Here is a 26442-nt window from a genome sequence, read left to right on the forward strand (position 1 = left end):
CAAAAAAAAAAAAATCGAAAGAATAGAAGAAAAATGCCACAACCAATCTGTGTTAGGAATATGTGTACAATGAAACCTATATATGAGCAGCCATCTTGGAATAGTATTGTGCATAGTGCATGTTGGTCTTGGCCCTTTTTGCAGAATCATCCCAGAACCTTTTGAATCCTCTGTTATTTTTTCTGACCTGTTGTTGGTGCTTTTAGGACTCTGGGCACTTTGGGCCCAATTCACAGAACTAACTTAAGACAAAATTCTAAACTTACCACCATTTTGGTATTCACAGAAGGCACTTACTCATTTTGGTATTCACAGAAGGCACTTACTCATTTCGGTATTCACAGAAGTTAGGACTCCTAACTTTAGGACTCCTAAATGCCTTCTGTGAATACCGAAAGTCTTAAAGTTAGGATTTTTCTCAATTTAGTAGTAGTAAAGTTAGGACTCCTAACTTTAGGACTCCTATATGCCTTCTGTGAATACCGAAAGTCTTAAAATTAGGATTTTTCTCAATTTAGTAGTAGTAAAGTTAGGACTCCTAACTTTCGGACTCCTAAATGCCTTCTGTGAATACCGAAAGTCTTAGAATTAGGATTTTTCTCAACTTTACTACTACTAGTAGTAAACATTCCCAAAGAATCAATCATGTCCAGAGAGGCTTGAACCTTGGCTTTTGACAATAGTCATGTGCAACCTACTATATTGCTCTTAATCTGTGCAATATAAGCACTCTTTTTCAGTGGAAGCACACAACGTCCGACTAATAAAATCATGTAGGGAAGAAGAGCAACCCCCGTTCAGTAGGACTTTTTACAAGTTTTTCTGTTGATCGCTGCACTGTCACGCCTGACCTAATAATGAGGAGTGGGGAGAGGGGCTATGTATCAAATGCCAAGATCATAGTCTCATTCTGTAACATTAAAGCAGCAGAACAATTAGAAGATGTAACTTGGAAGTCAACCCGGCTTTAAAATTATATATATCATGCTTGCAGCGACGGCTCGTGGAGGGAGTTACGGTGGGGCAGGAGGGTGGGGAGGGGGAGGGGCAGGGTGGAGGTTGCTAAAAACCGGCATATGGATAATTGCAGGTAAGTAAACAATTTAATTAATAAAACGAATTTCGTAGTGCGCCTTGCATCGCAAAATGCAATGCAGTGCGAGCTACGAAATTCGTTTTATTAATTAAATTGTTTACTTACCTGCAATTATCCATATGCCGGTTTTTAGCAGCCTCCACCCTGCCCCTCCCCCTCCCCACCCTCCTGCCCCACCGTAACTCCCTCCACGAGCCGTCGCTGCATGCTTGCAAGAACACACTTAGCACAGGCACTTTAAATGACAGACCTACAGAGTTGTCACCCTAATAACGAAATTGAACTGCTGCAACACCAACTGAGGAAACGATAAGGATAGCAGATAATGAGGAATTAATACTTAACCCCTCCGGATCACTGGGAATATTATCTTAATCCAGGATTTCTAAAAAGATAAATTAGATGTTTGACTGTCATTTATCATTTTTTATATTTCAACGATGTTTTCTCTTTTCCTTTTCATCCATTTGTTCAGCGAAACAAATATAATTAGCAAACAATTTATGATTTCAAATATTACTCATTTTAAAATGACCATTCATGATACATATTTGAACTCAATGAATTCCAGAATTAAGGTACTTCTAATGTGTCAGGCATATTTAATTGTATAAGTGATATAGTGGTCAAAAACCGAAGTCCATTTGTTCACAAACCACAAATATCTTTTTTAAGTATTATAATTGAGACATTACCTCAGGGCTGTCTACACTGCGGAAACTGATCAGAAAAAATATCTCTAGAAAAAAAACTCAATTAAACATTACCATTCTTGCAAACTCCAATGAGAGTTCTCAGAATTCACATACTGTGGTGCTTTGACCTCAGCTCACAGGTTGTGCTGTATACAATCAATCAATCAATCAATCAATCAATCATATCATTTGTAAAGCGCACTACTCACCCATGAGGGTCTCAAGGCGCTGGGGTGGGGAATGCTGCTACTGCTCGAAAAGCCAGGTCTTGAGGAGTTTTTTGAAGGTCAGCAGGTCTTGGGTCTGCCGTAGGTGGATGGGGAGGGTGTTCCAGGTCTTTGCGGTGAGGTGGGAGAGCGATCTGCCGCCTGAGGTCGCTCTTCGGAAGCGGGCGACTGTAGTGAGGGCGAGGACGGCGGAGCGGAGCTGGCGGGTGTGGGTGTAGAAGCTGAGTCGTCTGTTGAGGTACGTTGGTCCGGTGTTGTGGAGTGCCTTGTGTGCGTGGGTGAGAAGCTTGAAGGTTATCCTCTTGTTGACCGGGAGCCAGTGCAGGTCTCTCAGGTGGGGTGTGATGTGGCTGCGGCGAGGGATGTCGAGGATCAGGCGTGCAGAGGCATTCTGGATGCGTTGGACCCGTCCAACCTACTGCTGACAAGGGCCTGGGTGACTGTTCTTCTCGTTTCAGTGGGAATCCACTTGTAGATCCTACGGAGCATGCCAAGGGTGTTGAAGCAGGAGGAGGAGATGGCGTTGACCTGTTTAGTCATGGAGAGGGTGGAGTCAAGGATGACCCCTAGGTTGCGTGCGTGGTCGGTGGGTGTTGGAGCGTTCCCAATGCGGTCGGCCACCAGGAGTCGTCCTAGGCCGAAGGGTTGGATCCGAGGATGAGGACCTCCGTCTTGTCCGAGTTCAGCTTCAGTCAGCTGTTCCTCATCCATTCAGCAACGGCCATATACACACTCTGAGACTACCATTTCCAGAGGTCTGCTTGCCTTCCACTTTTCAAGACTGGGAGTGTAGAGAGCATTGTCACCTGTGGCACTGCAGTACTAAGCTCACAGTTTCTTTTCACAGCAGATTCATGGTTTATATGAAGTTGAGTTAAAAGTGGATTACTTAGGGAGTACCTGTAATATACTTATACTTTTTTCCTAAATTGGAGGTGCTATCTGTAAGGAATGTGGCTCCTCATGGAGATCAGCATAGTGCAATAGTGGCGTAAAATATGCATACATCCACATTTGATTGAGAGTCTGCAGACAAAATGTTGTTGGGAGTAAGGAAGTTCACAATGTAATAAATGTGTTTAATATTGCGAGGGAGAAGTTGTCAAGGGAGGTCAAAATGCTTTCCCCTTTCCTCTCATTGACTTCATAGGAATTCATTTTTGTTTAGCCCCAAAGGGAAATATGGGAATAGTTCTTATGAAAAATATTGGATTGTCTGGTACCTAATTAAATAGTAGGGGAAAGGAATTGATATATAATGTCATTGATTGGTCATCACTATAAATGAGTGAAAGAGAGAGCATGGGTAAAGATATAAACAAGATTGTGGCGGAGATTTTGAGATGGGTTTTCATGACACGAAAGTGCAGAGAACACCTATCATCGTGATAACAAATAAAAACACATTGACTAATACCACTCATGGATATGGAAGGTTATGTACAATTGAACACAGGGGTACAGTGTCCCACTGCCTTTATGCTAGGTGTGCACTAGACAAATGGCACAAACATGCATGCTTGCATGAATATTTCACCACATCGCAAAGTACAGTAGCATTCTTCGCTAATTTTGTTGGAAAGTCCTTTATGGGCATTTTGAAGGAAACTGTTCAGCGCAAGATTTACAAAGCATCTATTCATTTAACACACAGTCTATACTTGCAAGGATTTGTGTTGTATTGATTGGGTGTTGGTGTTCAATTCAAGGATGTGAAGAAAAGAATATCAATGTGTTTGGAACCAAAGGATGCAGTCAGTGTTAAAAGGAACATGATAGTATTGTCGGATGGTCAAACAAGGAGATGGGGGTGGGGTGTGTGCATGAGCCTGGTGGAAAGGAAATGGCCATTTATCAGTAAGGTTGGAGTAGCTGTTAGCAGTATCATTTGAAGAGTTTGCCCTTTGATATAAGCCAGCTTTGATGAGTGAGTATGCATTTGGCGTATTTGCTGGGTGAGCAAGGTTGTTTTATAATCACTCGCTTTGCAGCATAAAGGTATGGAATAGTAAGAAGGTTACCAAGGAGAGAGACTGTTGTGTGAGAAAGTCATGGATGTTTGGAACAGAGTGACCCCATGAGCAGCTGTTCGGGTGTTTGTATGTATATGCTTACACCATTTTTAGTACTTGTTGCCTCTCCATAGCTTTTAAACAGAGTAACATTTTCAGTCCACTCTTTTCCTTACCTCAGACCCTGTACCTCAAAACAGAAAGATATCCCTGAGGTTTTGCTGATCCCTGTAATGTCCACACCATTTGAATGGAAGACACTGCGTGCTTCATAGAATAAGTATTTTCTTCATGAGCATCTAGAATATGTTACAGAAAGGGCAGTATTTTATGATAGTCATAAAAAGTAGTACATAAATCATAGAAATGAAAGCCATGGGAAACATGATTATCTCTTAGTGAAATTAGTGGGGCATCCATTTTAGTGTTTCCATAAAGGTTAATTTGCTTCTTCCTTTTTCATAAATCAAGAATGTTTTGAAATTATGGATAATTACTTTTATGGATTGACAATTACTGCTGCCCTTCTGGCAACACAGTGACATATTATTCAGTAATAGTTTGGATGTTTTTATTGTTCATAAACATTTCTATTCCCTCTCGATTTCTAATTTATCAGTGCACGTGTTTAGAATAGACAATAATTGAAACACTCTACATAAATGATACTCAAGCAACCCGTGGTTTGCCTGACATGATCCTAATACTGCATACGTCTAAGCTCTTTATGTGCAGTGTGTTTGCTGGTATGTAGTTTGTGCACTCAGTTAAACTGATTTCCTGACTTGAAATGGCATTAAGCAGTAATTTCCTTGATTTCTAGTTGTTCAGGGTTTACATTTTCCTTAAAATCCAAATCAGTGGGATAGTTGATTATTTACTCTTTCCCACTTTGTATTTTGATGTTGTTCTAAATATGTAACTTTTGATGGGCAGACAACCGCATATTATTTAATGTTTTATTAGAATCAACTGTACCCACATGGCTAAAATACTGACTTATGCTGTACCTAGTTACTGCAGCTGGAATTTGCATGTACATTAACTGGGGAAACGTATGTTCACACCTTTCGCTCCTGGTTCAAATGTTTAATAGAGGACTTCAACAGTGTCTCCATTTACCACACCAAATCCATGTATTACATTTAATGTGCTGCTAACATGTTAATTTTGAGGTTCAGCATCACATAAATATAGTTTGTGCCTGCACACTGATGGTTGCAGAAATGCATATTCTCCATTAGGTGCACAGACAAAATATCGACTCCAAAATATCGACTGGACATAATATCGAGTTTTAAATATAGACTGGACAAAATATCGACTGGACATAATATCGACTACAAAAATATCGTTTTTCAGGTAAGTGAAGTAATATCGACTGTATAAAATATAGATAGCAAAAATATCGAATTTTTAATAATATATAATATTTTATAGTGTATTTTTATGTAATAATATGTGTGAAAAGTGTGTATTAATGTTATAAAATATTTTATTAAATGAATTTTGTTTTTTTAATAATTGCGTAATGTAATTCTGTAGCGGGTTGTGGGTTTATAGGGGAATAGGGTGGGAAGTAATTTAATAATAATTAATTAATTAATATATGTTTGTAAATATTTATAATTAATAATTAATTGATAATTAATTAATAATAATTAGTTAATTAATTAATATAATTTTGTACATATTTTGTATTAGTAATTAATTGGTAATTAATTAATTGTAATTAGTTAATTACATTAATTAGAGTACATTTTAATATATAATTTTGTGTTATTGTTAAGTAATTAATTGGGAAAAAATAATATTAATTATTAAAATAATTACAGCTAATGTGCTAATATATTTACTTTATTGTTATTGTTAATTAATAATTATTTGGTAATTAAATAATATTGATAAATTTTGGGTAAAGGAGTATTTTTAGGGTTCAGGGTCAGTTTTCAGTTTTTGGGTAAAGGGGCATTTTTAGGGTTCAGGGTCAGTTTTTAGTTTTTGGGTAAAGGGGCATTTTTAGGGTTCAGGGTCAGTTTTCAGTTTTTGGGTAAAGGGGCATTTTTAGGGTTCAGGGTCAGTTTTCAGTTTTTTGGGTAAAGGGGCATTTTTAGGGTTCAGGGTCAGTTTTTAGTTTTTGGGTAAAGGGGTATTTTTAGGGTTCAGGGTCAGTTTTCAGTTTTTGGGTAAAGGGGCATTTTTAGGGTTCAGGGTCAGTTTTTAGTTTTTGGGTAAAGGGGTATTTTTAGGGTTCAGGGTCAGTTTTGGGTTTTTGGGTAAAGGGGTATATTTTAGGGTTCAGGGTCAACAAATAAGATTGTAAAAAATTATTTTTATTATTTTCATTTATTATTTAATTATTATAATTTAATTTAAGTATTTTTAAGTATATTTTAGTAATTAAAATTTAATATTAATTTAATTTAACACTGTTTTTAATAAAGTCGATATTTTTTACATCTATATTATTGTTAACAATATTTTGTACTCGATATTTTTGTACTTACCTGTTTGTAGATACAAACTCGATATTTTGACTGTCGATATTTTGTCCACGATATTTTGGCAAGTCGATATTTTGTCCCTCGATATTATTTCAGTGATCCTCTCCATTAATCAGCTGACACAGAAGTTGTAAACCATACCTACTTGTTATGTTATGAGATTTTCTTAGGCGCACATTTCACCTGAAGGTCTCAAAGAGCTAGCCTATCCCGAGTAACAGTGAAGGAGAAGGAAGAAAGCAGGTAGAAAGAAAAGAACTCAGAACAGCAAGGTTTTGAGAGACTTATGAAATATTCTATAGTCAATCTCCATACGTAGATGCAGAGGAAGTGAATTTCATAGGGTAGGGGCAAGATGTGAAAAAGATCTACCACCATTTCTGGCGGTGTGGATCTTGAATGGGGTAAGAAGATGTTTGTTAGCGGATCTGAGAGTTCTGTAGGAATTATACCTGATCAGTTTATTTTCAAGATATTGTGGCCGTGTACACAAATGGTTTTGTGGACCAGACAGTTAATCTTAAATGTTATACGTTTTCTGATGGGAAGCCAATGGAGAGTTCTCAGACTTGGTATTGAGGGGGATCGAGACGGTAGACTTAATACCAGTATGGCAGCCGTGTTCTGAAAGACCTGTAGTCTGGTGAGAAGCTCTTCAGTGATGGAGGCCATTAGTGTGTTTCCATAGTCGGGCCGACTGATAATTAATCCTTGAACCAGTGGCATTCGAGATGCAAGTGGGACCCATTTGGAAATCTTGCACAGGCTGCGCATTATTCCGTAACAAATGCTAGCCACATGATTGGCATGATCAGTCGTGGAGAGGTGATTATCATTCAGCACTCCTAGGTTGCGGTCTACTGACTTAGGTGAAGGACATGTGTTGAGATTGGGAGGCCACCAGTTGCTCGACCACAAAGTTTGTGCTTTGCTGAAGAGGATGATTTTGGTCTTACTAGTCTTAAATTGCAGATGATTATTTAGCATCCTGGTGTGTATATCAGACATACACTTCCTGAATCGGACTTTGGTATCGGTCTGATCAGGTCCTAGTGTGATTAGCAGCTGAGTATTGTCAGCTTACGATACTGTGTCAAAGCAATGTGATTTAATCACACTTGTTAGGGGTGCCACGTACAGATTGAAGAGTGTGGGCCTCAGAATAGACCCCTGGACGACACCCTTGTCGATGTTTTAGCTACTAGAGACAAGGAACCCACATGCACTTTCGAGGTTCGATCTGTCAGGAAACTCCTGAACCAGTTAGATGCAATGCCCCTGACACCCATCTCCCACTGACGATTCACAAGAGTGCAGAAGGCAGTCGACAAATCGAGAAGAACCAAGATGGCAGATTGTCTTGCATCAAGGGAGAGTCTTATATTAATGACTACCTCTAGCCAAGCGGTTTCCATGCTGTGTGAGGCCCGAACCCCAGATTGAGAAGGGTCCAGTAGATTTGTACTCTCCATGAAGGTGGTAAGTTGTTTGTTAATTAGTGAGTCTAGGACCTTTCTAAAGAAAGGAAGAAGGCAAATAGGCCGATAGTTGTTTGGCTCCTTAGGGTCCAGGATAGGCTTCTTTAATATGGGCTTAACCATAGCCGCTTTCCAAATTGTTAGAACAGTTGAATGTCATAAGGAAAGGTTAAAAAGCTTGGTGAGACCGCCATTGCAGCTTAGCCTTGCACAGTCTGAGGCTAGTCATTCTAGATTTTAAACCTAGTATAAGGTTTTGTGCATGCCAGGCTAAACCGTCTGAGTGATGGAGGAAATACTTCTACCACATCTGTGGTGGACCTTCAGTGCTATTTTCAGATTTCACCCATTGAGGGGGATCATGTCCCTCCAAAGTGGTTCCTGCCAGTATGGTGACAGTGCGAGCTGCCTCACAAAGGGTTGGGTACTACTTTGGGGATGTCCTGAACATCAGCGTGCTGAACACTGTGTGCCTCTGAATTTGTTCTGCATGTATCTACCCCAAATACTTTGTCACCTTATCTTGTCTAAGCCATAAGTGGTTACACACATTTGTGCTTCCCCTCATGGCTCCACCCTGCTGCTGTGTCTTCTACTGCTGCTAACCCTCGCACCATTTTATCATTCAAATACACCCTTAAACTTGGGGTACATTTTCAGAAACTATATTAGAAGTAACCTTGATATGCTGGGAGTTTTCTTCCTATGTGTAAGGGTCAATTCATATGTTTTCTGGGCATGAACACCATGGCTTACAGGTTGGTCTTCAAAAGAAGTGATGCCAAAGTACATGGAGACCAGCCTGTCACCATATATTGCACAGCCTTGATGTTCAGCTGCATCACCTCTGCCTCATGGCAAACCCAGTGCCAGAGTTGATGGAGGCCCTGCCGCCCAGTATGTCACATTCCTTTCTAAATCAGAGAAGGGCAGAAATTACTTTCACCAATTTTCAGCTGCATTTTTACCACCTTCTTTGAAACCACAAATGCTTTCACCCAGAGGATTAAAATGCCCAAAAACACATATTTGAAACGTTAATGTATTCCTCTTCACTCTTATGTGTGTTGAAATTTTGAGATGCTTGAATAAACCCACAAAGTGTCATCATTTTCTCAATAAAGGCCAATTTTATGGTCATAAAAAAGGCAGCTATCAGCACCAATGAATGTTGCTATGAAGACATAGTCACATTAGGGGAACAATTGTATCTGTCTTGGGCATCCAACCAAGGGGCCGATTTATATTTTGATGTTTAAGCTCTCCTCCACCGGGGCGACGGAGTAGATTACTCTAACGCCCTCGCGGAGGTCCGTACAACTAAAATGTATTACTATCCATTAGGTTGGCAAACATTTAATGCATTGACAGGTTTCCTATCAATGCATTTTGACTTTGATGTATGGCTCCTTAAAAGATTACAGAGCCATAAGTAAAAGTAAAAAGAAAATCTTTTTAAAAACAAAACCCTAAGAAGGATAATGAGGTAATGCCCACCCCGCCATGTGAGTTATCTTTCATGGTGAGGGGGTCATTTTGAAAGTAGTATTTGTTCATAATCATTTTGGTTGGTATCCTGCCCCAGTTGTTCCTTGGCTTCAAGTATAATCGGACCAGCTGTATAGCATTTTGTAGAACTGCCATTTGTGAAAGTATCTGATAATTGTACAATGAGAACCTAGCCAAAAGGCAGAAGATCATTGTACACGCCAAACGCAAAGAAGCTACTCTTCCATATGATTGGAATGGTATTTGGGTTGTGGGAACATCGTGGATTGATACTACAAAATGATGTAGGGCTCTTAAAGAGATATGCCTTCAATGTTTTCCTACATTGGTGCAGGATTGGAGCAGTCCTAAAGAATAAGGGAATGTCATTCCAGATCCTCGGTACATAGCTGGAGAAAGCATGTTGCCTTTTTATTTCTTTTGTGAACTTCTTTATCCCCAGTCTGATGATTTCCTGGCTCTGGTTTTCCGAGAGCCACTATAGAGGGGTTCATCAGCCGGAGAGACTCATGAAGCATCTCACTATCTAATAAATCCAGATATTGCAGCAAGATTCATGATTTACACAAAGATAATCATGAGAGTAGAGCCTCCATACTTCCTACGTATTCAATAAACAAAACAAATTGCAAAAGCTCTCTTCCTTTGACAAACACAAGGCCTCACTGGGGCATATGGAGTCTCACATTACACTAAATCACATTGCTCCATTATTGGTGTTCATGTACAATGGACAGAATGCAAGGGACACACACAAGGTAATATCATGCCAAAAAAGTGAAATGTTCACAAACATTGAACCATACACGAAACCATAAATAAAGTTTAATCTATTTTCTAACCAAATCGATGATTCTGAAAGACTTTGAGGGAGTTAGGGTAGAAGATATGAAATGGGGTAGGAGCTATAGTGTGAAGATCATCCAAGAAAATATTTCCTTTTATCACTGTCACTCCTCATTGGAAATTAAGAGAATATGGGCCCAAATTATATGTTGGCGGAGAGGGAACCTCCCAGCCAAAATTATGGGGACCATGGGTTTTATGACGGTGAAGACTACTCCAACTCTGCCATGGCCAAACCTCTCTGACGGCAAGGCAGTGATAGGGCCATGGGAGTTTTGGCTGTATGTCAGCCCATCTATTTTAGGTGGGCAGACATACATCATAATTTCAGCGCCCGTCACTGCCAGGAAAATCCTGCTAGTAAGGGGCATTGAAAGCTGATCACTGCCCCTTTTACTTGGCATTTCTTTTTGCAAATAAGAAAAAAAGTTTGAAATGTGCTGTACGGCTCTGTCGTGTTGAAGGAGCCATCCATCAGACTTAAAAAGCATTGGCAGGAACCACCTTGATGGCAGTTCCTGTCAATACCATACATGTTTGCTGCATCAGTGGACATTTCTAAATTTGGTGGACGGCACCTCTGTCATGGTCACAAAGTTATTTACTTCACCACCATGGCAGGCTCAATGTTTCAAGATTATATTCTCCCGCACAACATCAAAACCCTTTGCACTCAAATATGACATAACTCGACAGATGCTGCACAAGAATAAAACAGTGACAATGAAGTCAACTGTACCGCTGTCGTTTGTTCAGAAAAAGATTCCCCACTTGTGTCCACCCTCTGTGCATTTAGACTTGTGGGGGTTGCAATAAAAGTAGAAGTTCTAGCACCATTTCTTTCTCCATAATATGGTGTGGCTGGTCATACTCAACCTGACACCTCTTTTTCCACCACTTTATAGGTGGAGTAGCATGCTGCCAGTGTCCAATATCAATGCTATGACAGCATGTGTTGTAAAATTGTTGGTGTGCTTAAATGGTATCTAGAGGCAGTATCATGCCTTAGCACTTCGCCACATATTTTGCAAGTGACATATTCCACCAGACAAGGGTCCAAATGGTGTGAAATGGGACCAAAGTCATGATTGTGAAGACTTCTGTGTCCAAATGGAGTGACACCAACAGTTTCCTTTGCAAGTCCAGAACTTTTGTCATAAGCCACAGGAGTGCTGGATTCATCTTCCCTCACCACTTCCATCTTCTGCAGCCACCTGTCTTGTGTGCTATTTTCAACAGGAAAGACACACACAGAATATAATCAAATGTTTTTGCAGTGTTGATGACCCTGCTTAATGGAATGACTAATCAAACATGACATCTACAAGGAAAGTTCTACTTGTCACTTTTTTAAGTGAGAACACTTGAAAGCCAGCACATATGCCATTTCTAAGGCACACAACACTTAATAAAATAGCCTTCGCATTACACATTCAGAAATTCACAATTTAAGGTTCAAAAACATGTCTCTGGAACTTCTCTAGAAATAGCGGCTCAAGCTAAGAGTGTACCATTTAGAATGAGGAAACAAAGCACAACAGATTACCAAACGTACCTTCACATTAACTAAACCTTATGGATGACAAAAATACATCAAACTTAGGCAAACCATTTGTATAAATAAACATAGGACACAAAATAATCCAGACATCAACATTTATGAGAATGTAGAATTATTGTATGTGTAATCAAGTAAAAATGAATTAGTCTTAACAAAAAAAAACCATCTAGGATCATGCAATATTAAAACACACTCTGCATCCCAGCTTACAAACAATTGAATTGCTCCCTATCCAATAAGCACCATGACAACAGCTCATTGCAGCAGTCCTTCTCTTGCACCTGGCATTTGTAAGCAAATCATTTATATTTGTAAGCACTTTGGAAAGTTTCATATAGATGGTCAGCTTGACATCGATCATCAATTTCTTGGGAGAGAAGGGATGCTAACTTTCATTTAAATTGTTTTATTTATTTGTAGAGCGATTGTCTGCAAATGCGTCTTGGCTCATTTGGAAGCCACAGCCTTAAAACCTAACATTGACTGTGGCACAAAGGTGGAAGATATTTAATGATTTGAAAGCCACGTTTTCCAAGAAGCATGGTCTGCATAAGTGACTGTTCTGGCCTTGGTGGCGGAAAGCAAAAGTTGGTTTGCTGATGTGAGGGAATCGTGATAGTTGAGAAAGGAAACACTAATTGTCCAGACAGGAGGATGAGCTAAGGTGCAGGGCTTTATGGCCTTTGTTAAGGCCTGAGTCGAATGGGTTGCCCATGTTAAGATTGCAGTAGTGGCACCATGTTCGATATTCGGTCAGTTTTTTAAGCACTCGTTGCAGCATTCTAAGTAAGTTGCAGTAGGTGGCGTGGTTTTGTCTAGAGATTCCAGGCAGGTTGAATTAATGTTGACCAAATGTGATTCAATGATAGCTTGACTGCTGTCGTCTGTGAACAGGGGTCAATGAAAGGGAAGGTATGTTTTATAAGGCAAAGGTGGATGAAACAGGTGCAGGCTAGTTTCATGGAGTAGACTTCCAGGGAGGGGTGCTGTCTAAGACATCTCCTACATTCTACTCCACTGCTGAAAATCCGAGGGACGCCCATTATATCTGACATAAATTGTGTTGCATTCAGTGGCTGATGAGATTGAATTAATCAAGATTTTTTTGGGGTGGCTTCATCTTGCGTTAATTGTCGGCCATTCATTCCCTGATCGAGGCTTTCTGTAAAATTACTCAGCATTCATCGGGAAACTCTAGACAAAAGGTATGTTTAAAATAAGCTGATTATAACCCACATGCATATGAAAGCATACCATGACTTGGTTGAGAAATTGGACAAAGGGCTGCCTGTACATATTAAAATGAAAAGGATTGACGATTGCCCTTTGCAGAACACCACCATCAATGCTGTATGCCTTTGAGGGACTTGGGAGAAGAATGACCACTTGAGATCTCCCTGAAATTAAAGGTTTTATCTACTCAGAACTATGGTGGTAATACCCGCTGCCCATTGCACACACACATGTGCCATAATCTACCTGCACCACCACTACTGTATGTCAATACAATAACCCTCACGCAGCCACTATTTAGCAATGAACTAGAGTGTCTCTTCCCAAAATATTAACCTCATAGATGCTATTAAACATTCCTCCCCAGTGCTGCGCTGTCCATTGGAACTAGTGCTGAATGGACGTCCAATGGTCGTGCGCAGCACTGGGGAGGTAGTGCTGCCGTCGGCCAATGCACCGAGGCAGCACTTAAGGGGTTAATGCTACCACACAACCTTTAGTGCTGTGTTAGGGTGTTTTTCTTGTTCAGGTTTTGTGGTAGTTGCAGCGCTAAATTGTGGTTGTGCTTTTGTCTGTTTTTTGGTGTTGTGTATCTTTGTGTCACATTATTCTGCTCTTGAAAAAATATTATTTTTGTGCCGCATGGTGTGCTGTGTTTGTCGGCTGTGTGTTTTGTGAGAAAATGGGTTGTTGGTTGAGTGGGGTGTTAACACTGCTCAAGCAACACCTACAATCCATGTCACAGTGTACCACAAACGTTACTATGTTAACCTCTGTTAACCGTCTGCAACTCAGCCCTGGTGAGAGTGTTAATGCTGAGCAGCTCTATATCCATGGTGCAAAAATAGGAGGGAGGGCACTTCAATTTAGAAAAAAGGAGAAAACAGCCAATGGAAAACTAAGAAGAATTGAAAATGAGGGCAACTCTGGTGTCAAATTATGTGTATGAGATTTACGGTTACACAAATCATGGTATGATACTGCACAAACAGTACTTGAAACCACCACTGATCACCAAGGTGAAAAATTGGGCTGTTGGTTCAGTGAGGTCTTAACTGTGATTAAGCAATGGCTACAATCCCTCTCAAGATGTACCACAAAAGTCACTAAATTAGCCTGTGTTTAACCCTCTGGTAGCTTGGCCCAAAGCAGTCAGGCTAAACTTAGAAGCAACGTGTAAAGTATTTATGCAGCACACAAGCAGGAATAAAGTGAAAACACAACAAAAGAAAAATCTCAAACCAATTTAGAAAAATATAGTACATTGTAATAAATGATTTGACACCCAAAATAACAAAAATCCAATATGTAGAATCGGTGTTATGGCTTTTAAAATTTTATGGTAGCCTCTAGTCGATAAAAGATCAAAGCGCCAAATGCAGACATCTAGTTACCATGACTGGGTCAAAGTCATTAAATATGATCAACCGCAATATATAGTGCAAGCCGGATATAAGAAGTGGATTGGGCCAGGTTGGCACTTACCTTCAGACTTAGAAGAATTTTCTTTTAAATGGTCTGGAAAGGTAGAACTTCAGTGGGATTGGACTGCACGCGGTGTCCGAGAAGGAGGCATCTTCATCGGAGAGGCGCTGGATGAAGCCGCAGTGAAGATTTACATATTCAGACGTCTCTTTTTTGGAAGTTGAAAAGCTACAACATGACAAGGCTGTCGCTGATGAGAGCTCCATGGCCTGGGTACCCCTTTTGAACAGGAGTTTCTGCTGCGGAGAAGAATGTAGCTGGAACTGTTATGAAGCCAGGCTGACCGGTGACGCACCTTGGGCAGATAGATGAGCAGGTTGATTTCACTCTGCTCTTGGTTCTAAGTGCAGTTTTTAGCCAACAATTTCTAAGTCCCAAGCTTTAGATTTTTGTTGTCTGGGTAACTTTAGCACTACTTCCAAGGGTCCAGACTGACTTGGCAGGCACCATTTGGAGGGTTGGGACTCACTCAGGCTGAGTCCAGGTGTGGGTCCACAATTGTTGGAACCTTTTCTGTCCTCAAGGTTCTGATCAGGAGGCCAGCCAACTGGGTTCAAGCGGTGGAACACAGCTCAAGCAGCAGGACAAGACTCTTAGGGTTCGAGGCAGGCATCAGGTAGCAAAGCAGTCCTTCCAATTGCAGCAATGTAGTCTTCTGAAGTACACAGCAGGCCACAGCAGCAGGTAGTCCTCTGAAAATCCTTCTGCCAGTTCAGAATGTGAAGTGAAGAGTGGGTCAGAGGGTTCTGTTTTTATACCTGGTGTCTTCATTAAAGTAGGAGAAGTTTCTAGAGAGTTCCTTTTAAAGTGCTTGCAGTTTCCTGCATTTGTTGCCCTGGCTCTTGCCTACCTGCCTTAACAATAAGGTTGTGTGAAGTCCTTTGTGTGAAGGAATCCAGGGCACATCCTTCTGATTTGCAAGTTCGGGCTGTGCCCAGGTCGGCACCCCCTCCCCATCCTGCCAGAGATGGCCCTTTCAGGAACACCTAATCCCTCTTTTGGTTGGCTGTCTGGGTGGAATAAATAAAGTCTTACTGCCAACTATACCCATTCATATGACCCAGGAATAGGCTGCAGACACCAAATAGTTAGGGCTTGAAACTGCCAACTTTCTAAGAGTGACATTTTCAAAATTATAACCTAAAGTCTGATTTTCTAATTGAAGAGAATTTTAAATTACAATTTCCCAGACACTAAATAGGAAATCCCTATCTGTTCCGAATCAAGTTAGCACTTTTTAAATATAATAAGGCAATCCAATGTTATCATATGGGAGAGGTAGGCTTCATAGCAGTGAAAAAGGAATTTAGGAGTTTTTCACTACCCGGACATGTAAAACTTACAAGTACATGTCCAACCTTTTAATTACAATGCACCACTGCCCTATGAGATGCCCGAGGCACACTTTTAGCGTGAAATTTAAGTGCTAAAAGGGGTGTTTGGGGTTTAGCATGGAAGCTATTTTGCCAAGGCAAGTTGGCAGCTTAAACCTTCATACAGGCTACAATGGAAGACCAATGCATGTTTTAAAGGACTACTTAAAGTTGGTGGTAAGATTTGTGCTGCAGGGACACTACTAGGTTTTTATTTACATGGTATAGTACTTTAATAGGGACTTATAGGTAAATTAAATATGCCAATCAAGTGTAAGACACTTTTACCATGTTTTACCATGTTTTAGTAAATGAGGACAAGCAGTTTAGCACTGGTTAGCAGTGGTAAAGTGCATATAGTCCTAAGGCCAGCAAAAACAAATTCAGAAAAAATAGGAGGGTGAAGACAAAAATTTGGGGTGTTACCCTACAAAAAGGGCCATGTCCAATAGTGTTATTGTGCAGCATTATTGTGTTGCCTCTTGTGGTGATGTTTTGTGATGTTCTGTTTTGGTGTTGCCTATGTTTATTGTATCCATGCTGTGTAGCACTGTGGTTGTTGTGCTGCTTTCTTCGGTTTCTTTTGTTTTGTCAAGTTATGCCTGTTATGTGTTCCTGCAGCTGTTATTTTGCTTTGTATTTAGTTTACTGTGTTCTGTTGTGTTCAGTAGTTAATTTAGTCATCACAAAATTCTGATACATTTCCTGCCAAAAACAAAACATACCTTTTGAGTTCTAGCACCAGCTTTTCAGGTATTTAAGACATCAGTCAGCCCAAATATGTGTGTAGATCATGCATACAATTAACACTCCCAGTAGGCACTTTAATTGATCCGACCAAATGACTGTTTGCACCTTTCAAATCCTGAATGTTATCCAGTGTGCTCGCTGTCTAGCATTTCAAAAAATGTCTCTGCTATCTATTGAGTCATTTATCTTCAGTAACTTTTACATTGATTTTTGTTAGTTACTTTAAACACTGCAGTTTCTTTTTCCCATCTTTTATTAAAAATAATGCATTGTTATGTGAATGAATTACTGTTTACAACTCTTTTAAGGAAGATGTTTTTTTCTGAAATTTTTTATTTCAACAGGACCTAATGTATAAAGCAATTTATATGAGACCTGGTAAAGTATTCCTTAGCATAGTGATGCTTGGGTTGCCTAATCTGCTGGCCTGGCTGTTTGAGGCAGAGCAGTTCAATATTTTCAAGCCACATATTTGCATACTGACTGTGTTACACTTCTGCAACACTGTTGAGATGTCACTGACAAAGCAGCAGAATTCCAACTTTAAATAATGTTCTCTTCAATTGCATCTTTCTTTTGGCCAAATACTTTCCTGCCATATTTTGTCTTTTAGTCACTGTCTGTGACTTCCTACTATGGACAGTTGCTAAGTTGATGAAAACAGTTCTGCTGTCATTATATTGTTCCCTTAATCACCTTTGAACTTTTACATCACTTTTCCCATAAAACTCACACATAACCTATATATGTCTACAGTACTGTCCAATGAGAAGGTAGGCAAGCGATTTGTAGATTTATAATCGGATGATGATTTTTTTATACTGACTGTTGGTTTTGTTTACGGTTCTCTAAATGTGTATGCTTTTGGTTATTTTGGCTTTCAAGTACTAACATGATAACTAAACTATCAATAAAACTAAGGAGTGCTACAGAACGACTAACTAACCATCGATTCACTGTACTACCCTAACGAGTTTGTATGAAAAATGCTTGCTCCTTTTTTGATGGAAAAATTACAGATTTCCTCCCAGCTCAGTTTGTATCTTGCTTACCAGAGTGTCTCTTTTGTCTGTGGTTTGAAATTAACACTAAGAAACTCCAGTGTTGTGAAAGTCCTGCGAGGGGTTTTAGAGTATTCCGAAAAATGTGGCGCTCATCAAGTAGCGGTTAGCGTAGAGAAAATAACTAATGAAGAGCGGTGCTGCTAGAACAAGGGAAACCCAAAACCCATGTACAGGAGCGGGGTAACCAAACCCCCCCACAAATTCCTGAACGGATATAAGTGCAAGTGCAAAAATATACTATTTACCTATGGGATGTAATATCGTATTTGTGTGACAATACTGAGATACTCACAAATTCAACCATTACTGTACAAATCTTTTTTGTATCACCCCCAGCCCTGAGGAGTCACGGGTTACTACCCGATTTGACGAAACAAGTGTCGGCTGGTTTTATGTTCTCTGGATCTCCTCTGCAAGTGTTCACTTATAAAGCAAAAAGAAAACCCAACTCTTGTGAACGATCTTATTTCTCATAACACCTATGATTATTTCTCAAAGAACTCTTTGCGTGTGCTCTAGTCGTTGTTTGTAAACTCCAGTGTTGTCTCAGCTCCCGTAAGATAAACCTTGTTGAAAGAGATGACACCTGGCACCGTATTTTGAATTAATGTATTTTTTGCAGTGCCAAATGCAGGATCCCAGGCAAAAAACTATCATGGTCCTCTCTTAAGGAAATCACTTTTAGATAACATTGTAGCTGTTAAATGGTGACATCAGACATACATTATACATTAAAGGGAAAGAATAAAGAATTCTGCAATTGCCATTCGACTTGGAATCAAATGTCGTTCTATCTCCAGCAACAGAATCCTCAATAGTGTGAGGGTGTTCGAGCAGTTTTTTTACTGTGTACTTTCCTCAACCATTGATGTTGTTACTCTTCTCACAAGCTTAACAGAAGCACTTTCATGGAGGTTAGAGCGCTTACTATGTTTTTTGTTTTCTCTGCAGTTTCTTCTTCTTATCTGCTATTAGTATGTATTGTGAATGTTATAGAATGTCTTGGAGTGCATGAACCACAGGTGTGAGCACTTGTCTGGAATTTATTTTTATACGGAACTAGACTTAGATGTCTGACTGGCAGGGCAACTGATGACGATGTTAGGTTATTTAAATTGAGGGGAAGAATCTAACCATAGACCTCAATGAAGTGGTACATTAGAGGAAGTATTTTTCAAGTCTTAGATGAAGCAGGAAGGCGTTTCAGAGTAATAATCAGTGGGCATAACATGATATTCTACAAAATATGTTCTATGTCAATGGTTGTATTTTAGTAGCATAAGGTTTGCTGATCAAAACCTTCTAGAATACCATAAAATAAATGTTCACAAGACAGAACATCTTTTAACTAAATATTTCTTTAATTAGAAGGCATTAAAGGTAACTCAGTATTGGCATTATATATTATATAATTGTAGCGTTTCATCTCAAAGAAGAGAAGGTCAATGTGATTATTAACACTTTGGAGTTTTGAGAGTGACCATCAGGGAAAACCCCATAGATGCCATTATAATAATCAAAATAAGATGTTGCATCTGCCTGGACTAGTAAGGTATTTTTCGAAAGCAGTGATGTGCTTGTTGAATGTGGTGTAGAGAGCTTTGGCTTGTGGAACTGGGTCTTGTAAAGGGGAAAGTTAATAGAGTTTCAAGGGCAATAAACAACATTTCAGAATTCAGTCAATAACAATTTTGATTCAGTCACAGATGCACTTTTAGTTACAGTGTAACTCATTTGTACGATTCACAAAATTGTTTATTTTTAGGTACATTATAGTGCCATCTACTCACTTATGATGACCAGTCTTCTAAGTGTCAAGGACATGGGAGAGTGGGGCTATGTAGGCATTGAAGAGGCTCATCATAGGGGAGATTTCTGGTGCACCCTACAGGTTATGCTTGAGTTTTTGAGGAGAAAAAGCTCATTAATTTGGTGATTGGATTTTAATTTCAGCCCTGTTTCACATATAGCTTAATATCTTGCCATTTAACTGAATGAATCATCGTGCTATATTGTATCAGATCCTTCTGAAAGGTCACATTGGTTACCTTGTTCAGGGTCTTAGGGAAAATATTATTCCCTGATGTTTAGGAGTGGTATCCTGGTTTTATAGGAAGCTCAAAACTTGATTGGAAATCACCTAACATTCTATTAGTCTCATTGTGTTATTGATTAGTTATGTAGAGGTTGTGAATTAACAATAATGTCAGTGTAGATATCCATAAATCCTACAATGGTAAAGATTGAAAGGAACCGTTAGTGTTAGGTGCTTAACCTACATACCACACCTGATAAATTCCCAGCAGCAAATGCTTTGAAAAAGATAATTCTCCCAGATATATTTTCATGACTTCATGAAAGCTCAACCAAAATGCCTTTGTAGGTTAGTCTGAGTCGTTGACTTTGAGTCAGAATAAATATGAGTTGAAGCTGATATTTAGCACACCAAGTAAATAGATTTATTGTGGGTGAGCTATTTACACCATGTCATATATACTTCCCAATTTTGAGTTTTCTTGGTCAGAATGAGATCTAACATAAAATGTATATAAACTGTACTGGATTCTATGTTTCACCTTTTAAGGGTCGAGTCTGCAAGAGCATGAGCTAGCGCATGTGTCATGTTCACAAGACACTGTTGTATACATTAAAGGGGTTGGAGCCTGCCTGTTTGTTACCATTTGTTGACTTGTGTGGCACTCTTCTTTACAGCCTTGTAATTTGTCAAGTCAGACCTAACATCATTTCCGTTCGTCTCTGTGGAGCAGAGACTGAGTACTGATTGACTCAGCCTAATCAGAGCCCATCTGTTGCTCCCAATGTGATTGAGGTATTATTTTGTTCTGTTTAACTTTTGGAGCCCTGCAAACAGAAGGCATGTGAGTTGTCAAAAACGGGCCCAGCAGGACAAACAAAATGTGAAAGATTTTTTTTCTGTAGTTAAGTTTCTTTTATTTTGCCAAGACTTTTTTTCTCACATTGCACTCATGTTTTCTTTTGCTTTTGCTCATGGGAGTTGTTCTAATAAAATGAGGATTATCTTTATGCAAAGCGACATTGTTTCTTTCTTATGTGTAATTTCTGGAATTATGCTTTAACACATAATCGTGCAGTACAGCCCCATCCACCACACCCCAATCCACCCCACTCCGCTCCACCCCAATCCACCCCACCTCACTCCACACTAATCCACCCACTCAATCCATTCCACCTCAGACCAAACCATCCCACTCCAATTTAAAATACTCAACCCAAACTAATCCACTCCAAACCACAACCCCCAATCACCCTAACCTACCCCACTCTGATACAAAACAATCTGCCCCACTCCAAAACAATCTGCCCCAGTCCACCCTTCCCCACTCCAATCTGCCCCAGCCCCACTCCAATCCAAAACAGTGTGCCCGCTCCTATCTGCCCCACTCCAATCCAAATCAATTTGACCCACTCCAATCCAAAACCTTCTGCCCCACTCAATTTTAAACAATTGCCCTCACTCCACTCCTGTCCAGTCCACATCACCCCAATCCACCCACTCAACCCAATTCACCTCACTCTAATCGACCACAATCCATCCCACTCCAATCCGATCCACCGCACACCAATTCAATCCATCGTAGTCCTGCCTAATCCAATCTACCCCACTCTAAACCCAATCTACCTCACCCCAATCCAATACACCTCACCCCAAATCAATCCACCCCGTCTCTTTCCAATCCATCCACTCCAATCCACTCCACTCCAATCCACCCCACTCCAATGCAAAACAGTCTGCCCCACTCCAATCCCAAACAATATGCCCCACCCCAATACCAAATAATATGGCCCACTCTAATCCAAAACAATCTACCCACTCCAATCTGCACCCCTCCAGTCTGTCACACTCCAATCCAAAATAATCTGCCCCATCGCAATCTGTTGCACTCCAATTCAAAACAATGCACCATACTCCAATCTGTCCCACTCTAATATAGCCACTCCAATCTAATCCATCTCAGCTTGCCTCACCCTAATCCAATCCACCTCATCTCAGTCCAATACACCCCACCCCAATCCAATCCACTAAAATCCAGGTCACCCCACTCAATCCAATCCACCCCACTCACATCCAATCCATCTCACTGCACTCCAATCTACTCCTCTCAAATACAATTTACTCCACTCTGCCGCACGCCAATACAATTCACTCTACTCCACCCCACTCCAGTCCACCCCACTACAATCCAACCCCACCCTACTCCTCCCCACCCCAATCTAATCCACCCTACCCCATTCCAATCCACCTCACTCCAATCTAATCCAATCCATCCACTCCACTACAGTCCAATCCACCCCACTCTACTGAAATTCACCCATTTCTACCCCAATCCAATCCTCTCTACTCCAGTTCAGTCCACCACGCTCAATCCAATCCATCCAGCCCACCACACTCCAATCCAACCCACTCCAATCCAATCTACCCAAATCCAGTCCAACCCACCCCATTCAAATTCAATCCACCCTACTCCAATCAAATCCACCCCTTCATTCCAATTCAACACACCTCCTCCACTCCATTTCAACCTACGTCCTCCACTCCACTCTAATTCACCCCACTCCAAACCACCCTATTTTAATTCAGTCCACCCCAATCCAATCCACCCCACCCCAAACCAATCTAGTCCACCCATTCCAATCCACCCCAATATAATCCACCCTACCCCATTTTGATCCATCCAACTCCATTTCAATCCATCCCACTCCAATCCACCCCATCTATACCACCTACTCCAATCCACCCCACTCCACTCGGACCAACCCACTCTACCCCATTCCAATCCACCCCAATCTACTCTAATACAATTCCCCGCTACCTCAATCCACTCCAACCCACTCCACCCTATTCCACCACACTCCAATCTGCAGCACTCCACTCTACACCCCTCCATTCTGTGTCACTGCACTCTACGACACTCTGTACCTCTGAACCACTGAGCTGTACTCCCTTCTACTCAACTGTATGACACTCTACTCCGCCTACTCGACTCTACGACACTCTACTCCAACAAATCCAGACTACAACACTGTACTCCCCCACTTCACTTTAAGACACTCCACACCACTTTTACTTTTAGCCATGCTGAATAGCAGCCACACTGGTGTACAAAATGGCAAAAACACATTGCCAAAGCCAATAGCTCTTGTATAGGCGAGACCCATTGGCCTTGCCAATGCTTGGTTTTTTTTGCTCCTTTTTTAGGCCGGCTCCGTAGTCTGTTCATTGTAAACAACCAATATTTTTTTCACCAATTTATGCTTGGTAGTGATTCAAAACAATTCCTGGAAAAAGTGCAAGACCCAAACTATTTTAAACGTGTAAAATTTAAGACCGCGAGGGGTGCAGTACGTATATGGAACTTGATGTTGACTAACTGTGATACCTCTTTCTTCCATACCGAGCTGCCACTTTGGGATAATCAAGGGCTTCCCGATATTTTTAACGATAAAATTGGGCGCGACTGGGCTAATTATGGTATTGAGACACTAGGAGGCCTATATGGCACAGATGGCTTTCTACAATTCGCAACATTGAAACTTTTGTAAAATTTGCCTGAAACGATGCGATATAAACACATTCAAATTAGGGGTTATCTAATACGTAAGATGAATTTGAAAGAAGTTAGCAGCTCAGATATATGGACTTGTTATTACTCTGCAAATAGAAAATCACTAATTAGTTCGGGATACAAGTGTCTCAGTCAAAATAGGTTGGACGAAGGCCCTAGACTGGCGCTAAAATGGACTACTAGCCTAGGATTTAATGTGACAGCCCAGAATTTTTCAGCCGCCTTAGTTAATATTAATAAAGTAGTTCACTCTTCTAGTCTGAAACTTCAATTGTACAGGACGATTAGTCATCTCTATTATACTCCACTAAAAATTTCTAAATGATCAAAAAACAACTTAGCTAGCGACCGTACTAAGGGGCCTATTATGATTGCGGTCTTCCCGCATCCTCCGGGCCGGCGGAAGCCACCGCCGGCCCAGGGGATGCGGGAAAACCGCCGCGGAGCCTAGAAAGAGCCACTGCCAAATTAGGATGGCTGGTGGGTCTTGCAAACAATGCGCAGCTTTTCCACCGCGGTCGCCTTCCGACCGCGGCTGAAAAGCTTTAACATATTAGGATGGTGTAGAATGTATGCTTTTCCGCGGCGGCTTTTCCGCCGTGGAAAAGCATACGGACCTTCACTTCGGGGGCCCGTTGCGAGCCCCCTGGGTGAAGGGGGGGTGGGGGGTACACATGGGGGGTACCTATGGTACCCCCCTGCATTTGCGTGAACAAAGCAGCAGGCACTGCGCGGTGCCTGCCGCTTTGTACACGCAAATGCCGTGCATGCAATTTTTAACATTGCGGCGGGTGCAGCTTGAAGCTGCACCCGCCGCAATGTTAAAGATAGAGGATGTGACCGCCACCCTGGCGATCACATCCTAATCTGCACGGAGGGAACGCCGCAGCCCATGCAGACGTTTCCTCCTACTCTGGGGTCACGGACAGACTCAAGTCCGTCCGCGATCCTAATCGACCCCTAAATGTCCTAAATGCGGTCTGGTGGCAGCAGACCTCATACATGTGATCTATTTGTGTCCATCATTAGCTAAGTATTGGTCAGAAATAGAAAATATTTTACTTCAAAACCAACTGATTAACACTCCAATATCTGCAGCTTCTGTATTATTGTCTATATACTCTACTAGCTCCACCAATAAAGACTTGTTAAATATTGTCTTGGCTTGTGCCAGATTGTTGATAGCGAGGGCTTGGATCTCTCAGAATCCTCCTCATACGATCGAGTGGTGGACCCTTGTTTATGAAATCTATACTATGGAAGGTGCACTTGCCAGGATCAGAGGAACAAAAGCAACTGCAAAGTTTGTTAAGATTTGGGGCAATTTTCTGTAAAGTTTGCACTGATACAGATTACGGATGTTCTGTGCTGATGATGTTATTATTGATTTATCAGGAACTCTCTCCTTTCTCCTTCTTTGTTTTTTTGTATATTGATCTGTACCTGTATTAATTTGAATTTGATTTTTCTTTTTTGTATATGGAAAGTGTCAATCTCCTTGACTTGCTTGTCAATAAACATTTTTTGTTGCAATACATTTCACCAGGTTCTTGATAGCAAAATCTGCCAGTGGACACTTTTGGAAGGTGCAATAATTGTCACATACAATAAATACCTCACCCACTAGAAAATATCCTAGCACCATCCCTTGCTTGGAGTACTACCCTGGCACCATCCCTTGCTCAGCAACTTCACCTACTGGCACCATCCACTGTGCAAAACCACCCAAAACCATTTACCTATAGTGATTGATGATAAAAAAGCTCGCCCACAATTTCCTGCCTTATAATATTTCACCCTTTGCAGGTGGCACATCGTGTGGCAGGATAGTCGGGCAGTTTTCACTATGCCCACCATTGCAAAGGACTCAGCTTACTGACTTCTCCTAGCTTTGTGGATGCCAGTTGCACTTCATCTGCTCTTACGTCTGTCCCTTTCTATTGGGTGCAGTAGGAATCTTACTATTTCTCATTATATTTTTGTCCATGGAAATATTAGTAAGGGGCATAAATCCACTGACATACATACTTTCCAACATCTTGATCAATTTCTGCCTCTGCTGCTTTCACGTGAATCAAACAAGGGAAGTGCTAGTCCTTTTCCAAGAGCTTTGATTGAGATTGGGGGATTGTGAGCAGGGTAGCGGTGGTTACGGGTGGTTTCAGGTGTTGATATAGATGCAATGTACATAAATAAATGTCACGGGTCTTACTGGTGCTTTGGGCACACTGATTTCTGGCTGCAGTATTGCTATTGAAAGTCACAGGTAGAGTCGAACAGGGTGTCTTCAGTGCTTGCCTGAACGTCATAAGCGATGCTCTTTGTAGAGTTGAAGGAGTTCAAAAGTGGGGAGATTAATGTGTTGTTTCTTCCCAGCAATGTGCGACCAATGGTGTTAATTAATAATTTATTTTGTTAAGTAGGTAGTAGGTGTAAGAATTGGGAAAGAGTCAGCAGTTCAACAGTGGACGTATACATTTAAAGAACATATGAGAGATGATGTGGCATTACAGCCAGAGCTGCCGACTTTGGAACTGGTGAACCTCGTTTCAGTCTCGTCGTTGGCTCAGCATACTGTGGTTCTGGGTAACTCACTTAATCTCCCCATGCCTACCCAAACTAAATGTGTCCTTGTGTAATGTAACTGGTGCTCATGTAAAATGTGCGAATACCTTTGGGTCCCAAACTAAAGCACTGCCTAAGGTATTCAAAATAGCAGGGCTGGATTTAGCTCTGTTGGTGCCTGGTGCGACAATCTTTTTTGGGGTCCTTTCCTACCCCTCCTCCTCCTCAGATACCCTCACTACCACCCTTAAAAGTCCCTCTTATATCTTGATAACCCCTCTCTCACATGCATTTCATTTGGTTTAAAGCACTGGTGAAGGCTGGCTTTATTAATCCACTCACCTACCACGTAACACACAGATCTGTACAGATCTGTGCTACTTTATGGCAAGTCAAAATTGCCACTAGTCAAAACTCAATCCCTCCCTGTAGCAGGAA

The 26442-nt window shown here is 40.9% G+C and overlaps 1 protein-coding gene across 1 annotated transcript in view; it reads left to right on the top strand.

Moving 5' to 3' along the window:
- PDZRN4 (PDZ domain containing ring finger 4) overlaps positions 1 to 26442 on the top strand; it is a 553980-nt gene that overhangs the window by 316856 nt on the left and 210682 nt on the right. The gene's annotated exons all lie outside the window — the stretch shown is intronic.

Source organism: Lissotriton vulgaris, chromosome 1_1, assembly GCF_964263255.1.
Source record: "Lissotriton vulgaris chromosome 1_1, aLisVul1.2, whole genome shotgun sequence".
NCBI lineage: Eukaryota > Metazoa > Chordata > Amphibia > Caudata > Salamandridae > Lissotriton > Lissotriton vulgaris.